We start from the raw sequence: 17,202 nt of genomic DNA, 5'->3' as shown, positions 1-17,202 counted from the left end.
CATGTTCTGCGCTGACTGGGTTACGTCCAGTGTGTGAACCCATCACAGTGGAAGCAGATGAGGTGATCCAGAATGGTCCAGACCAATCAACCCGGAGCCAAGGGTGTAGTCAATACAAGCCATTTCATAACGGAGAGTGGGTGGGGAGGCTGGATGTAATAAACACACTATCCACTTAGCTTGGTTATACACCCTGCGGTGGGGACTAGGTAGATTTTGTAGTTGAGGATATAGGCTTTGGAGTCAGGCCAACCTAACTCTGAATCCTGTTTTCATGTACCTTTGACATCAGGGGTAATAATACCAACCTCGATTAGTGGTGATGGGAGGGGACAATGAACTTGCCTATGGTGCCCCCAACATTGTGCTTGACCCACAGCAAGAGCTGAACCGTGGGAGCCAGCGTCAGCCTCTCTATCCCTCAGTCATGGTCTACTTGAGGCAGGGATGGAGGGCATCCTTGAGTCCTCAGAGCTCAACCAGGCATCTGGCATGGAGCAGTCTTTAGAAATAAAGTTTGATGAATGGACCAACAGCTGCAACCTCTCTCTAACTCAGGGGAGCACCACTGAATGCAAAACCCTTCTCCTCTCAGGCTGTTTCGGACTGAGACTAAGGGTTCTATGTGGTTCTCTGCCCTTATAGCTTCAGAAGAGACAGCTGTGGACACAGGTGGAGCACTGGGGAGGAAAGGGGCACGCTGGTAAAGTGTCCCTCAAAAGGTTGTTGTGAGCGCCTGGCTCGGGGTGGGCCTGCATCAGGGTCAGCTGTTGACTCCATCACCAGGGGGCAGTGGCAGCCAGCTACCCCACCTGGGCAAATCACTTAATCCCCTCGTGCCTCCACTTTTTTAATCCTTAAAATGGGGATAATGATAATCATCATTCTCATAGCTCTGTGAAATGAGTGAAGATGTGTAAAGCAGGCGAATGGACCTGGTAAAAGTTAGGTGGGTATGTATTCAATTTTTCACTATTGACATTGGTTTGGTAAGTGTAGTGTCCTCCCAGCAATTAAATGCTTCTGATTACTGAGGCCATTCGGCAAAGGAGAGGCCTCATAGGATTAAACTCGGGGGCCAAGAGGGCTGGGCGATCCCCACTAACAGGATTCCCAGGATGGGCTCTGCGTTGTTGGGTGTGACTTGCCGTTCTTGTCGCTTGGGCAGTTACTCTCTCCATTTAGTTTAGTGTCTCACTGGCCCACTCGTAAAAGAGTTAGTTCAAGCCCAGGTTTCTTCCAGCAGACCAGCCTGCGAGGCTGTGGCCGAGCTTCCTCCAGGGAAATCGACTTTCTAACACAGGCTGGGAGTGAGCCAAGTCCTAATGCGGTGTCCTTTGAAGGCGCGCCCAGCTTCACTATTTCAAATGCAATATGCTTATTGCTGGTCTGATTTTTATTGGGAAAAAGCAGTGGTGTACTTTCCAGGTCCCTGGGGTCTGAATTAAAATAAAGGAAGTACTTTAAAAAATCAAATCCAAATTGCAGAACTTGGGAGCATGCTGTTAAGCAAGGGTATCACAGACCTCAGAAGCTGCTTCCACACCAAGCCCTGAGACAAAGCTTCATGGTAATTGCATTTGGAGGTCCCTGAGGCATTGGTAATGGGGGCCGGCTTCGCTCAGTGTCCTGTCTGCATCGCAGAGTAGATAAATCACAAAGCTACGAGTTGGGGAGCCCCCACCAGGCCAAGGGCTGTGCATGTCATGGACGCTGGCGAGATGGCCCGTCTTCATTTTACAGATGAGGAGACTATGACACAAGCAAATAAAACAGTGTTCCTATACTTACACAGGTCGTGAGTGGCAGAACCAAGATTTAATCCCAGAATGTTCTTTTTAACACCAAAATCTATGTGCTTTCCATTAGATCACTTTTTTCAAAGTGCCAGTTGGGATCCAGTAGTGAGCCATGAAATGACTTCAGTGGATTGCGACCAGCATTTGCAAAAATGAAACAGAAGAGAATGAGAACTATCAATGTGACTACATTGCATGGATAAGGATACCTAGTATTTAATGAAATATATCATCCATCCATCCATCCATATGTGGGATACATACATGGTTCTATCATACATACATGATACATAAATACATGATTCTAGAATGCCTCCACCCCCAAATCCAAGGGTGCTCAAGTTCCTTATATGAAAATGGTGTGGTATTTGCATATAACCTCCTGAACACTTTAAATCATCTCTAAATCACTTATCATACATAATACAATGTAATGTAAATGTAATGTAAATGCTATGTAAATACTTGTTATACTGTATTGTTTAGGGAATAATGACAAGGGAAAAAAAGTCTGTACATTTTCAGAGTGGATGCAATCATTGTGGGCCTAACTGCATAGTACATTTTACGCATACGTGGTTCGTTGAACATAGACATAGAGGGTTGGCTGTATATACATTTATACACACATATATAACCATAACATTTATGTTTGCATGGTCTAGGTGATGATGCAAAATCTATTTCTTACTATTGGTCACAGTCAAAAACATGTGAGAAAGACACTACTCTAGAACATAGAGTTTTCCAGCTGGTAAGAATTAACATTTACGAAAATCTTACTTGGTATTTGCAATGTTTTTCACACATGGATTTAATGAACAATTGCAACAACACTATGAGGTAGGCGCTATTAATATCATCCCTGTTTGCAGATGAGAAGACTAAGGTTCAGAGACACTAATTGGCTTGAGGTCACAAAGTTAATCAATGTCAAAGTCCCAGATGTGAACTGGCCTGTCTGACATTTCCATACAAGAGACCAGGGGCCTTTTGATCACCAGCACCGCTTGGTCCAATTGACAGGTTCTGAGAAATCTGAGGCCCTTGGAGTGATTTATTATCCTCTCCAGCTGCCCCAGTCTCTCACCTCTCTCTATTTTCATTAGCAAGACAGGCTAGCAGACCTTTCTGATGAATCCGTAGTTTCAATTTCTCTCATCCCCCTATATTTTAAATTAATTAACCTCCTAATTATTTAGACATTCATTCACCAACTTGTGTGCAATTCAAATCTCTTACACTTCAGGGGATGTGTCTATCGTGTGTACTCTGCTGCAAATCCCACGTGGTCCGAAGAGAAGCGAAGGGAGAGAGTTGGAGAATCAATTTTTAAAAAATTCCGATGCATTTCTGAGGCATCTGAAGTGTTGATGAGATAGCTGGGGTTCTTGAGTGCTTGACTTTTAAATTCACATTTCTGAAAAGCAAGATACAAAATTGATTATACAGTATGATCTCAACTGTGTTAAAAATGTATATAGAAAGGCTCAGAAGGAAGTGAACAGTGGTTGCCTCTGGGTGGTGGGTGATGGGTGATTTTGATTTTCTCCTCTGGTTTCTCCCACCCTCCAAATTTCCTGCAGTGGATAGAGTGTGGTTTTTAAAATTCACTAAGTAAAAGTTAATTTCCGAGTTTGAATATGGGATTGTGTGTAACTTTAAGGAATTAGTGGAGTTTGGAAGCCCAATGCATTATCCTTTGGTGCCTTTAGGAAGTGCTGGAGCAGCTCACCAGTGGACCCGAGGGAAGTGGCAGTCATGTGACATGGCAACCATGCCCATAGGGCTGATGCCTCATTGTGATCTGAGGAACAGCCAGGCAAGAACCCAGATTCTACATCTGTCAGATAGTCTCATGGGTAGGGGTTGGACCAGATGCTCTAAAGCAAGGCATTGCAGAATCTGACTCCCACTGGCCTGTGGAAGCTCTGGGCTGCCTCTTGACTTCTTCATCTTGGTTCCCCTTAGGCCATGTGTGTTACCTGGCCTAGGAGCCATGGTAGATGTTTAAGGAGTGAACGTTGTGTGTTCACTTCTCTAGTAAGCACAGACTGGAGGCACTTCTCTAGTAAGCACACGTAGAAAACTGATATGGGTTTAGTTTCTAGATTTATTTTAAGTCATGGGACTGAGTAACCCTGGAAGAAGAGAGTAGCTTGTTCCATGGAATTATGTATGACGTGAGTCTCACCCATGAAGCGCTCAGGAGAGGGCCTGGCTCGCAGAAGAGCTGTTACTAGTATAAGCGAGGCTGTGTCCTACTCTCCTCACTGGGAGTTTGACTCTTCAAGAAAAAAAGCTACATTTTATTCATCTTTATATCCCAAAACTTCCCAAGAGTTGGGTCCAGAATAGATGCTCCCTAAATGTCTTCAAGATAAAGGATTAATGACCTCTGTAGAAGTGGGCTGACCCCACCTACCTCACAGGAGGGGATCTGGGTCGATGATATCTTAAGCACTGTGAACTACAGGATGATGCATCTTTTCTCTCTTACCTGACCCTTTCTCCAGGCCCAGGTCCCCTTGACAAGTGCCTTTGCCTAACTCACAGACCTGCTCATGCGTAGCACTACCCAACGAATGGTTCAGGGAAGCAAGTACTGCCCAGTCCCCACCAGCCGGGGGTGCTGCCCAGTCCCCAGGCTGCATAGGTTATTCTGGCCAGTCACCAGCTGAGGTGGATGCTGACCAATACCTTTGAGGTGAGGGCACCTGACACAGTGAAGCCAGACCTTGAACAACCAGAGGCAGGAACTGGGAGCCCAGGGGAATGAGGCTCCCGGGCCTCCCCTGCCCTGGGTTTGGCCATCTCCGGTGAGTTTGCCCCCAGGGGACAGACATCTCTCACCCTGTATGAGCTGGAAGCTATTTCCCCACTTCAACTTCATCATGGCCTTGTGCTGTCCAAGCTGCTATGCTGGCCCTCCAATTCCCCACCTGTTTGTGGCACTTTTGACTGCCCTTGCCCTGTTGCACCAGAAGGAAGCTATGAGAACTGTGACATCACCAGAGGCTTGTGTCCTGTTTAGCATAGTGTCCTGTGTACCGTTTGCGTCGCCCCCCAGCAGGTTGCAGCAGGGAGAGAGATGGGGCGGGGAGTGTGGCCGAACCTCAGTGGGCAGTGAATTTAGGTGTGCTTGCTTACTGTGCCCTCTTGAATTGCTTCCAGCAACGTCTATCAGCCGCCTCTTACCTGGCTTTCCTTTCAGTGAAGGGGCAATGTTAACAGCTGCATGTTGTTTGTTCTGGGGATGGTGCCAGTAGGGAAAGTAAACCCACAGGACCCCATAAGCTTTGCGGACTTGGTTGGGTTGGAGAGAAATTGTGGCTTCCTGTGGCTTTGAAAATGTGTTTTGTGACCTGTGTTTTGAATTTTTCCCCTCTTGAGTTGTCCTCAGAGATTTGTTGATTCAAATCTCAGACAATTGTTGGAAATAATTTATTCCTCTGGTCACTAGTTCTGAGAACCCACTTACAAACTTGGGGTGGATCCTGTTACTCACAAGGGTGAGTCAGATATGCCCCTGCTGATCTGGAGGCTGCCACCTAGAGGCAGAGCGGACGCCAACGTGCTAATTCTAATAAAGACTCTTAATAAAGAGCCAGAGAGGAGAGTTCTGATTCGGGAGACAAAACTTTCAATGAAAGCATTTTAGAGAGTAAATCGAAAAAAAGACCTGGAAGTCAGGAAAACTGTGTAGACAAGGCCAAGGAGGATTCCAATAGGAAAAGAATGGGAAGAAAAACCTTACCAGTAAAAATGTTAAAATGGAAGGAAGAACAATTGTGGGCTATACTCATTATCATTATTCCCGAAGCCTGGCGTTGGACGTGGGGACGGCATGGAAGATGAGGGCACAGCCCCTATCTCTGAGGACAGGGTGAGGGAGAGGGGCTGACAACATACACACGGGCAGCCATGCTGGTGCTCTCATCAGCAAAAATAAAATATTTTGGGACTATGGAGAAGGGAGATGATCACATGTCACAAAATAGTTGACATTTGGCTATATTTCTCTTTTTAGTTTCTGCTTAGCTCATGATTTTCTGGGAAATGCCAACTCCGCTCCCTCACCCCTCAATCTTGGTGCCACCATCTTTTCTACAAATGTACTGGAAAGCAGTCAGCCCGTCCCCTACTGAGAATAAACAATCGCTTCTGGACTGGCTACGGGACATGGTGCCTGATAACTCAATACAACATTGTTAGTTATTTATTGCTGCCTAACAAATGGCCCCCAAAACTTAGTGGTTTTAAACAATAACCATTTATAATCTCTTAGTTCTGTGAGCTGGGAATCTGCACGTGGCTGATTTACCTGGGCCCTCTGACTCAGGTGTGTCACAGCTGCAGCCAAGTGTCATCTGGGCTGTGTCACAGTAAGACTTGGGGGAAGATCTACTTCCCAGATCATCTGTAGGGGTGCTGGGTGATTCGCTTCCATGTGGGCTGTTAGATCCCGGGCCTTGGTTCCATGCTGGCTGTTGGCTTGAAGCTGCCCTATGTTCCTTGCTACAAGTGTAACAGGGTGGTCCCCAGGAAAGGGGGAGGTTCCAGGTTCCCTGCCCCACCCAAGGAAGGGTGGAGCTGAGCAGGAAGAGGGGAAGCTGCAGAAGAGACTGAGGAAGGAAGGAGCAGGATGGAGCCAGAGGACCTGGAGGAGGCGCATGGAGCCTAGAGACACGTGAAGAAACTGCGCTTGTCTTTTGGTCGTGGACTGGGTGACACAGATGTGGGTGAGACCCGTGGGGAGGTGACCATGGCAGCTTTTATCTGGATGTTGATTTTGCTCTTTTCCTTCCGGGCTTGTCCAGTTGTTTGTGACCATTTTCTGTGGGTCCCCACTGGAAGATGCTTTAGACTTGTGGCAGGCTTTGGGGCCTTGCTCTGGGCCAATTCCATATGGATGGACTTTTACCCACGAGGGGACGGGTAACTTTGGGTGCTTCATTTAGAAACTAGACTCTTTGCCTTACCTGTATTGTTTCCTAGTTTTATTAAAGATCCTTCCCATTAGTCTCCTATGTTTTGTGTTGATGCGGCGGATGGCAGAACCCATTTAGAATAGGCAGGTTTGCGGGGCTTGGGCTGCCCCTCTCCCTGTCCTATAACACAAGGACAGCTTCATAAGGCAGTGCCCAGCAAGGGAGATTGGGAGGAGCGTGGGGAGCGGTGTGGGGGCAAGCAAGATAGGAACCGCCATGTTGCGTAACATAATCTCAGAAGTGACAACCCATCTCTTGCTCTATTCTATTTGTCACTAGGTACAGGGTGCACTCACAGGGAGGTGAAGTCATTGGAGCCACTTGAGAATCTTGCTACCTCAACCACCCTGTAAGAGTTCTCTCCTTTGTTAGAAAAGGAATCTGAAACTCAGAGGCCTTGCTCAGGCTCACAAACAATTTATGTGGCAGAATCAGAATTTGAACCCATCTTTCTCCAGCCAGCCTCTTCTCCCACAGCACACTGCTTCCGGTGGCTGCTGAAACACTCACAGGGCAGACAAGACATCCCATTGTGGAGTCACTGTTCAGGTGGCCTGGTTGACAACTGTCCAGCCTCACACTAACGCTTAGACGGTCAAGCCTGCTTAACTCATCTACTCTCTCTGACCCTGAAAGCATTTCTTTCCATTCCAGCTGGAGAGAGCAGTGCTGTACAGAAAAGGCCAAATATTCGATGCCCTCAGAGCCTCTCCTTTCCTAAAAGCCTCTGCACAAGGGTCTTGTTGAAAGCATTTGAGTGAGAACATGCACCTTGCAGTAATGTACTTTCTCCACGGATGATTAATCAGGAGCGTCCCCGGATGGCTTGGCACAGATGGAGGTAAGGGAGAGAGCCAGATCATAAATCCAAATAAATTTATAGCCTTGCCATCAATCCCATTATTACATCAGGAAAGCTGTGTTTCCCTTTAGTGCCTGAAGATCTGGAAGGGATTTTGCATATTGAGGGCTTGGTACAGAGAGACTAAATCCACCAGGCAAGATTTTGATCAAGAGTAGCTAAGCCAACAAGACATTGTTTTGGATGAACGGAAGGGACTTGCCTTTGCTGATAGTGCAGAGTTATAGAAGTTTCATTAGAACCTCTTAGGACAGTAGTGCAGATTGTCAAGTTGCAGTTCTTTCTGGTTTCCTATTTTCCCCTGTTTGGGAACTACTCAAAGAGTACTATCTTTATATCTCTATATCTTCAGGACACCATGCCTATGGCAGGTATCTAATAACTTTCTTTTCAGAGGGATGTGCAACCATCTTCTAAAGGAGCTGAAAAGGCCATCTCCTCTCCAGCTGCAGTCCAGCTGCTTCTCTCCTCTGAAGTCTGGGGTAGCTATTACATCTCCAGTGCTTTATTCTGCCTAGCCAGGAGGGGGTATGCATGAATTTGTCTATTTCACATTAAAGGCTTTTTAAATTAATGAAAATGCATTCTGATAGACTGTGGTTTCTGAATCCACTCCTGGTTCTTGCTCAGATTCTGAGCCCGCCCTGCACAGAACTATTACCCTCTGTCTTTTTATTCAAGGCAGAGAACAGCAAACCCTCTGTATGTCAGAAGGAGCAACGACAGGCACCTTCTAAGGGACCAGATGTCTGCGCCCAAGCTGCCTTGTTTCATGGTGAGTGACACAGACACTTTGTTTTGCCTCTTCCTTGCTGTGTTGCCCCAGTGAGATAATGCTCTTATCTCTGTAACGAGGCTGCTTACCTCATGGGGCTACAATGGGAATCATAAAAATAGTGGATAGAAGCCATTCCATGAGATGTCAGCAATGGCACTAATGTCGCCATCATGTACCACAGTAACTCTGTGTTGGGAAAAGTGCTAAGTGCTTTATAAGAATCATCTCATGTAGTCCTTATAACAATGCTATGAAGTGGGTAGTATTGCCCCATCTTACAGAAGCAGGAGCCTGGAAAGGTTAAGTGACTTGCCCAAGGTTATACAGCTAGTAAGGTGGAGCCTGGATTCAAGCCCAGACAGCCCGACTCCCAAACTCATGAGCTGTCTTATTTATACAAAACTACTGCTTCACATCACAAAGCACTATATCAATATAGGGTTCTTTTACTCCTCCTCTGTATACAAGTATTAAATGTTGGTTTAAATTTCATTTTCTACATTTAGCCAGAGTACATTGAAATCTGTTGTCTTTCATAATATAAAAAGCACATAAAACTTCTGAATGGGTACCACGATCAGCCAATGAGAAAGGACAGTCTTTTCAACAAGTGGATCTGGGAAAACTGGATATTCACATGCAAACGAGTGAAGTTAGACCCTTGCCTTATGCCCTTTACAAAATTAACTCTAATTAGGTTACAGACCTAAATAGTAGAACTAAAAGTATACATCTTTTTGAAGAAAACTTTCATAGCATTGGATTTGTGATGACCTGTTGGGTATAGCAGTAAATGCATAGTAACAAAAGGAAAATTAGATAAAATGGTATAAATGGTACTCATCAAAATTAAAAATTTGTATGTAGCAAAGGATACTCTCAAGAGAGTGAAAAGAACCACAGAGTGGGAGAAAATATTTGCAAATCATGTGTCTGATAAGGGATTAATATACAAAACATATAAAGCATTCTTAGAACTCAACAGCAAAAGAAATATCTAATTTTAAAATGGACAAAGGAATTGAATAGACATTTCCCTAAACAAAAGACATAAATGACCAACAAGCACGAGAAAAGTTGCAAATATTGGGCTACTTGCTCAGGACCCCTCTCTGCTCAGAGAGCTTTCCCATCCTTCTCCTTATCTGACAATAAATTTCTTACTTTTCTGCCTAAGGAAAAAAAGATGCTAAATACCATTCATCATTAGGAAAATGCAAATCAAAACCACAATGAGATTCCACTTCACACCCTTTAGGATGGCTATACCTAAGTAAAAAATGGAAAAATAAGTGTTGACAAGGATGTAGAGAAATCACAAAATGGCACATTGCTGGTGGAAATATAAAGTGGTACAGCCTCAGTGGAAGACAGGATGGTGATTCCTCAAAAAGTCAAACACAGAATTATCATACGATCTGACAATTCCACTTCCTAGGTATATATGCTCAGAAGAATTGAGAGGACTCAAACAGATACCTGTACACCACTGTTTACAGCAGCATTATTCACAAAAGGTGAAACCAACCCAAATGCCCATCAGCAGGCAGTATGTGTGATCTAGACATAGAAGGTAATAATAACCAGCTTTAAAAGGGGATGACATTCTGAAACATGCTACAATGGGGATGAACATTGAAATCAGTGTGCTCCATGAAATAATTCATACCTAGAAGTACACGAGGCACTTAGGACAGGCAAATTCAGAGAGACAGAAAGTAACACAGAGGTTACCAGAGGCAGAGAGTTGGGAAGATGAGGAAGTTAGTGTCCATTTGGATGACGAAAAATGTTTAAAAACAGATGATGCTGGTGGGCACATGGGATTTGGAATGTCCTGAATGCCACTAAATTGTACACTTAAAAATGAATAAAATGGGTAAATGGATGTTATATTTTATTATATTAAAACAAACTTTTTAAACAGGCTAGAAACTTTGGGGTTTAGATCTTGTTAATTTGACTTTTTGTCATTTATTTTCCACTATTGAATGCAAATATTGGGGTTTTTTTTTAACTAAATGTTGGATTAATAATAACAGTTCCTTGCAGAAAACAGAGGAAGTACAAATCAACACAAAGGGGGGGAGAAAAGCACTCACTAGATCAGAGAGAGCGCTGGTCCCTCTTCCTCCTGCTTTTTCCTTCTCATGATGAGCTCCACGCACTACCATTCTTCTGGGGCTTCGAGGTCACGTTCCTTTGTCGGTTCTCATCTCTATCAGAGTTTGGTCTTACCCGTCCAATGGGTGGGAAAACACTTTTTAAAACCGAGTGATAAAACACTGAAAAGAAGCCAAGAAATGTGTGATCGGAATGCTCTGATTCACGCTGAGACCATTTGGAAGTTGTGTTGGAAAAGACAACTTTCAACGCACGATGCCCAGAAGTCTCGGAAGAGGTGCCGCCAAAGGAATGCTCGGCGATGCTCCGTGTAGTCATGATCGTGGAAGAAAACAATTTTTTTTTTAGCTGCTGCTTATCCTCTATTTTTACCTCTTATTTGGATTGGAGAGCTGGGGCCAAAACTGCTGTGATCTTGGTCAGCATTTGTTCCTTTGTGGAAAATAAAACCCCTTTTTGTTTCCCAGAAGGAGTGTGCTTTGGCATGACTCTTACATTTGGGGCTTTGCATAGCTAACTGTGAAGTGTGAATTTCTGTTATTCTGTATTCGCCATCCTCTAAGAGGGGAGTTGATGCCTTCCAGCAGGTGAGCTTGGCTCAGGTAGGGGTGCCCTCCCTGTTGAGTGTTTGAGGACCTGCCAAGGTAAGTGGGCTCTCCACATTGTGGTTTTTGGGAACTTTGCCCTCCATGGTCTGATACCCATCCACTCTATCTGGTTGTTTGGAAGAAGGAAATGCTGCTGGCACTTATATTTTGCTTATAGGGTCAGGAGGCGGAGTGCAAGAGCCTGGTTTCTAGGGGCAAGGCTGCTGTGCAGTTGATTTGGCATTATTCCCTCCGGGGCTGTCTGCCTCACTTCTCAAATATAGTTTTAATAATGCAGTGAGAACCCAAATCCAGAATTTCTATTTTTATTACTTTAGGTTTTCTTAAGCACATCTAATAATTTCCATTTCCTCTTAGCAATTTGGCCCCATTCCACATAGTTTGTCTACCTGAGCTCCCGGCCCATGAGGCCCACTTGGGCTGGCTCCCTTTTCTTTCCGTTTCTCCTCCTAGCCCTTGCGGGACATCACGTGGTCTTGTGGGCATCGACACAAAGTTTGGTGTGTTTCTTCCCTTGGGGAACATTCCAGATGGTCCTCAAGTTTTCCCTGACCCTCTCAATAGTTCCGCTCAGCTCTTCAAAGTATTGTAATGCTTTCCCCAAATAGTTCGTAAAGATTCATTAACTCATTCATTCAACAAATATTTCTAAATCCCTTACATTCCTCTTATAAGCATGGGCTGGATTAAATGAATGAGAAAGTCACTCTCTCTGAATTGGTTGCAGCGAAGAAATCTGTTCTCAGCTCTCTCCCCTTTTGACGGTCAGTGCCAAGTCAGTGTAGAAACCCTGTGTGGTTACATCCCCTTTTCTCTCTCCTCCTTTATTCCCAAGGGATCTTGTATCTGCTTATCTTCCTCCCTCTCTATTACCTGTTGGCATTAATCAGGATCTGATCCTATTTCTTCCTCCCCTCTTAACATACCATGTGTTGGGCTTTATTTCCTGGATGGTTTATTGCCTGGACTTCAGTTACCACCAATCACTGATGAACCCGGGAGCTGCTTCTGGGGGTGGGACCTCTCTCCCGAGTTCCTTTTGGTGTGTGTCCCACAGGCACTTGCGACACAGCAGGTGGGAACCTTTTCTATCCAAAACCGGCTTCTCCTGTCTCAATCATCTCCCTCCCAGGCCCTCAGAACAGAAACCTAGAACTCTGACAACTAGTCTGGTAAGTTTCTCCTGCTTGCACTCTTTCTGCACATCCACCACCTCGTGAGCTGATCCTAACTTTCTGCACATCTCCCCTCCTTTCTAGACTCTCATTTCTATCCTCTCCCACTTTGTCTAAGCCAGCGACTTTCAATCGGTTTTTACTCTAATGCTTTCAGGGGCTTCTGAAGTTGGAATAGAAAAGGGTTATTGGATTAGGTGGGCTTCGGGACCCCCCTCCCCGTTTCAGCCAGAGCAATTGCATGTTTGTTTATGTCTTGCGTATTGTTTGAAGAACATTCAGTGGCTAAACATTTGAAAACCATGGTTCTTAAAATCTTACTATGTCTTTCCTGGATTTTTGCATAGCTCCAGCTGGAACATTTTTTGTTCTTTTGCCCACTTACTGGTTAAGAATTCAGTAGTTCCTAACCTTTTCTGGACGGTGATATGTGGGAGGGCTGACATTCCCATGCGGGATACACTTCCTGTTGTTCCGTGTGTAAATACTTGATGTATAAAGCAATTAGAATGCAAGTGAGTGAGCGTGGTGCTAGTAGAAGCATAACCTTAAATTCACTGCCATTCTTAAATATTAGTAAATCCTCTTTGGTCTTTACCTATAATATGTGGTAAGTGACTTGCAACACTTGTCATATACAATCCCCGTTCGGTCTACCGCGCTCTTCACACGATGCCGCCCTCCACGTGTGGGAAATATCAGACACTCCCCTGTTGACACCCTTCTGTGACTCCCAACTGGTCCTCAAGGGGGTTTTAAGCTCCTTGCTGTGGCTGGCAGGTTCTGCCTAATCCGTCCTTGCTAATCTCACCAGCTCTTGCTCCAATTCCACCTGTACCACCTAGCAAACACCCGGGCTACCCAGGAGTCTGGCTTTTGCTCGTCTGTTCTTACTGCCCCTTATAGCTCCTCCCCATGTCTTCTCCCTTCAGGCTACACGTTGAACTCCAAATATTTTTGTAGATGAAGTACCTCCATTTTCCCCAGTGGCTGCCACTTGTGTTTTCTATCAATTTCATCTTCCTTTCTTGCCGGGGAGCAAGGATATTTAGTCACATCTCAACCTGATAATTTTTCAGTCCTATTTATTTCCTAAATGACTCATTCCTGTCCTTAGTCAGTCCTAATCTTTTTTAGCTGTTGGTTTTGAAAACTATTCCAAATGCATGGAAAATTGCAATACAAGCATGACTGCCTATGTCCTTTGCTTCGCATCACCAATGGTTCACATTTTGCCACATCTATTTCTGTCTCCTTTCTCATTATGTGTGTGTGGTTTTCTTTTCTTTTTTTTTTTGGCACAATATAAACTCATCTTGTTATGTTTATTTACTTAATCATTTGAGAGTACATTGTAGACACCAATACTCTTTATTCTTAAATACTTCAATAAAAGACGTCTTGGATTTTTTTTCACATATTCATGGTATTATAACCAAATTCTGGACACTTAACATTGATAATAGTTATCTAATAGAAAGGTCATATTCATATTTTCAATGGTCTGTATACTATTCTTACAGAGATTTTGTGTGTGTGTGTGTGTGATTTAGAATCACCAACTTTTTGGTAAAAGCTGCCTTCAGGTGCCATCTGCTCTTTGAAACCTACTTGCCCTCTTGTGTGGTCACACCGACCACATGCTCTCTGGTCCCCGCTTTACCCCCCACCCCCACCCCAGGTCTTCCATCAGAACGTGCAGAACGTTTTACCACATGTGCTCATTCAAGTGTTCTGGTCTTCGTCTCCAGGATGAATTGGAAACTCCTTAGAGCAGAGGCTGTATCTTATGAACCCTCACCTCCCCAGGGTCTGGTACCCAAATGGGTTCAGTATTGAGTGTTGAATGAGTAGCTTGGACATTGGTGTAATGCCAGGCTTGTGGTGACACTTCTCTGCTAGGTGGGACTTCTGCCCATCTCAAACTCAGGCTTGGTTGGCGACTGAGCACGTACCACACTGAGTGATGATCCTATCCCAGTTCGGTCTCGACCCATCAAGTTACTTATAGTGAATTCCAGTTTCTTCTGTAGTTTGAAGTTTATCCAACTCACTCTGGCTAGGGTGTTGGGAAGATAGAATGAGAGCATGAGTATGGAAATGTTTAGAAATGATAAAGACATTTCAGGGGCAACATGGCAATCTGCCTGCAAGGCATGTTCTTAGTTTCAGGAGTCGGGATCACCAGGTTACTGTCCCCCAGACACACCCTTGGGCTGGGGCTCTGGCTCCTGAGATTATGGAGGTGCTGGGTTTGGTGTAGGGAGCACAGAGACCAGCAACCAGCATAGGCTTCTCAAGCCAGGTTACCTCCGGTGGATTGAGAAGTGTCATTCCAAAATTCAGGTCCACCTCGAACCTCAGAATGTGAACTTACTGGGAAATAAGGTCTTTGCAGATAGACTTCTCGATTAGCATGAGGCCATGGGGAATGGCCTAAATCTAATGACTGCTATCCCTATAAGGAGGCCATGTGAGCACAGGGAGAAGCCAGTGTGATGACAGAGGCAGAGATTGAAGGGAGTAGCCACAAGCCAAGGAATGCTGGCCACCAGAAGATGGCAGCCAGCAAGGAGGAATCAGCAAGGAAGACTCTTCCTGAGAGCCCCTAGAGGGAGCAGACCCTGCCAACACCTTCATTCCTGACATCCAGCCTCCAGAACTGTGAGAGTATAAGTTTCTGTTGTTCCAGGTCACCCAGTTTGTGACAATGTTAGGGCAGCCCCAAGAGGGATCATGGAGACTCTCCTTGCCACCTTCGAGACACCTCAGTCAGCAGAACCTTCCTGCTGGAGTTGAGCCACCCACTGAGTAGAGACAGGAAGGGTGGACTCAGGCTGAGGAGACCCAGTGCCATCCTGGTCCTCTCAAAGCCACATGCAGATCATAGTCTGTGTATGTGTGTGTGTGTGGCGGGGCAGGGGGTTGGGGGGTACCTTTGTTCTCAGGGGACAGAGCAGGAATAACACCCTGTCTTCCTCCCATGGTCTCAGGAGAAATGCTCTGGGGGCATGTGTACATAGCCCAAGCCCCAGCAGGCACAGGATGAGCTCCTCAGTAGGGTCGTCTGTCGGCAGCTTTAGTTGAGAGTTCTCTGAGCATTGGAAGGCTTCATCTTGGCCTCCAGGGCTTGGCGCAACTGTTAGTGGAGGCTGGCGTTCGGGGCCTGTGTCTGGCGGTGCCTTTGATGCTGACAGAGATACCACATCTGCGACGTGAGAGCCTCCTCTTCCCCGCCAAGGCATGTCCTCACTAGGGTTGTTCTTCCCGAAGGCACGAGAGATGCCACACACCGCAAGGTGCCCTTGTGGGCTGCTGGCTCCTTGCCTGCTTCTTCTGGGGAAATGACATCTGGGTGGGTGTCACTGCCCCCACCCTGGCTGTGGGCGTTAGCAAGGAGGAGGGCAGGAGGAGAGGGAGAACAGGAGGACACACCAAGAAGAGTCTTTCCCTCAAGCTGGAATAAGCTCCAGGGGCCCACCTACCCTCTGATGATGTCACAGAGGGGAGCAGCCACAGCAGGGGTGGCAGAGACTCATGAAGTCACCTGGCCCACTGCCCTCTTCAATCTTCCATGCCACCAGGAGGGCAGAGGCTGGCACACGCTCCAGGCAGCTGAGCTCCAAAGACCCAAGGCCACACAGCAGCAAAGTTGGAAGATGAGATCACTGGGTTGGTGCCCAGTGTTCATCTGCGAAGTTCTACTGGGTTCTCTCTTGGAATTGGCAAATCCCGACTTTACACCTTTGGGACCTTGAGGCCAGGTTGCCCTTGGGATCACTGAAGATGGCTGATAATGAACATGAAATGATGATTCATGTCGTATTTCAGCAAGACTCTGGGTGTGCGTGTGAATGGGAATGGCTCAGAATCATGTTGGGGTGCTTCTGATTGTATCAGAGCCTCCCTGATGGGGGAAGGGTGGTGGGGAGACAAAATATAATTGTGAATTTTAATACTAAAAGGAAGCAATGACCTAAGAAACTTTCCTGAGAATGATTTGTGGTCATGATTGATTTTGCCGTCATATTCTCCGGAAAACACTTCATTTGCTAATATCAAAGTTTTTTTAGGGAGAGAATGTGAGGAAGACTGACCTCAGCTTTATGCAATGATCAAATAGAGCACAATAAAGTCACCTACATGAGCATGGAGCAGTTAGGACGGGAGGCCCCCTCTAGACAGGAGGAGGGGCAGCCAGCTGGTCCCTTGCTCGCTCCCCTGCTCAGTGCAGGGAGCACTTTGGCTGGCGCCTATGGAATCTCAGAAAAGACTCCAGGGGATGACCACGTGGCCGATCTAGTGGAAAACTTTAAGGAAAACAGCAGGGTTGTTTCGAGCCAAAAGTCACTCTGTAGCAGCTGGATTTACTTCTTTTTGCTTGAAAAGCACGCTGCCCCTTGTCGCAAAGCTACAAGAGCCAAGCAGAATCAGTTCAGTTTATAGACCTGTTCCTTTCTCCGTCAGGCGGTGGGAGATCCCCTGTGGGAAGTGGGTGAAATGTTCCACATTTCCCTCCTATCACAAATGGAGACGGGCGGTGTTGTGACTTCACCTCGAATGGCAATAGGAGGGCTTCCAAGCGGGAGCGAACTTTCCCCAATGTTTCCTGAATAAGCATATTGTGGCAGTTTAGAATTCAGTCCAAGGGGACAAGGTACTGATGACATCTTGGTAGCCCATAGCCCTCTTTTTCTCACCAACACCCCAGAAAGCCTCATGTCCAGCCTCTTTCAAAAACAGACTTTCAAAAACAGAGGCTTTCAAAAACAGACTGGGACTACGATGGACATGTTTTAGGGTTACACGAAGAAGGTAAAGGTAGAATCTGCTTAAAAGCATGTGGCTCCAGGTACTGTGTTTCC

The 17,202-nt window shown here is 45.8% G+C and overlaps 1 long non-coding RNA gene across 2 annotated transcripts; it reads right to left on the bottom strand.

Annotated features, from left to right (window-relative positions):
* Positions 1 to 1,716: 1,716 nt before the first annotated feature.
* Positions 1,717 to 15,809, bottom strand: LOC119236532 (uncharacterized). 2 transcript variants are annotated; one of them, XR_008550326.1, is made up of 6 exons: positions 15,274 to 15,809; positions 14,293 to 14,396; positions 10,533 to 10,715; positions 3,994 to 4,086; positions 3,042 to 3,219; positions 1,717 to 1,920 (listed from the first exon to the last, which is right to left on the bottom strand). It is a non-coding gene; the product is annotated as an uncharacterized LOC119236532 (long non-coding RNA). The 2 variants fall into 2 exon arrangements; XR_008550327.1 differs by lacking the exon at positions 10,533 to 10,715 and having other exon boundaries at positions 1,723 to 1,920.
* Positions 15,810 to 17,202: the final 1,393 nt, after the last annotated feature.

This window comes from Talpa occidentalis, unplaced genomic scaffold, assembly GCF_014898055.3.
Source record: "Talpa occidentalis isolate TD23 unplaced genomic scaffold, MPIMG_talOcc4v2.1 talOcc4.9, whole genome shotgun sequence".
NCBI lineage: Eukaryota > Metazoa > Chordata > Mammalia > Eulipotyphla > Talpidae > Talpa > Talpa occidentalis.
Note: the sequence above shows the minus strand (reverse complement) of the source record. Positions and strands in the feature narration are given on the sequence as shown.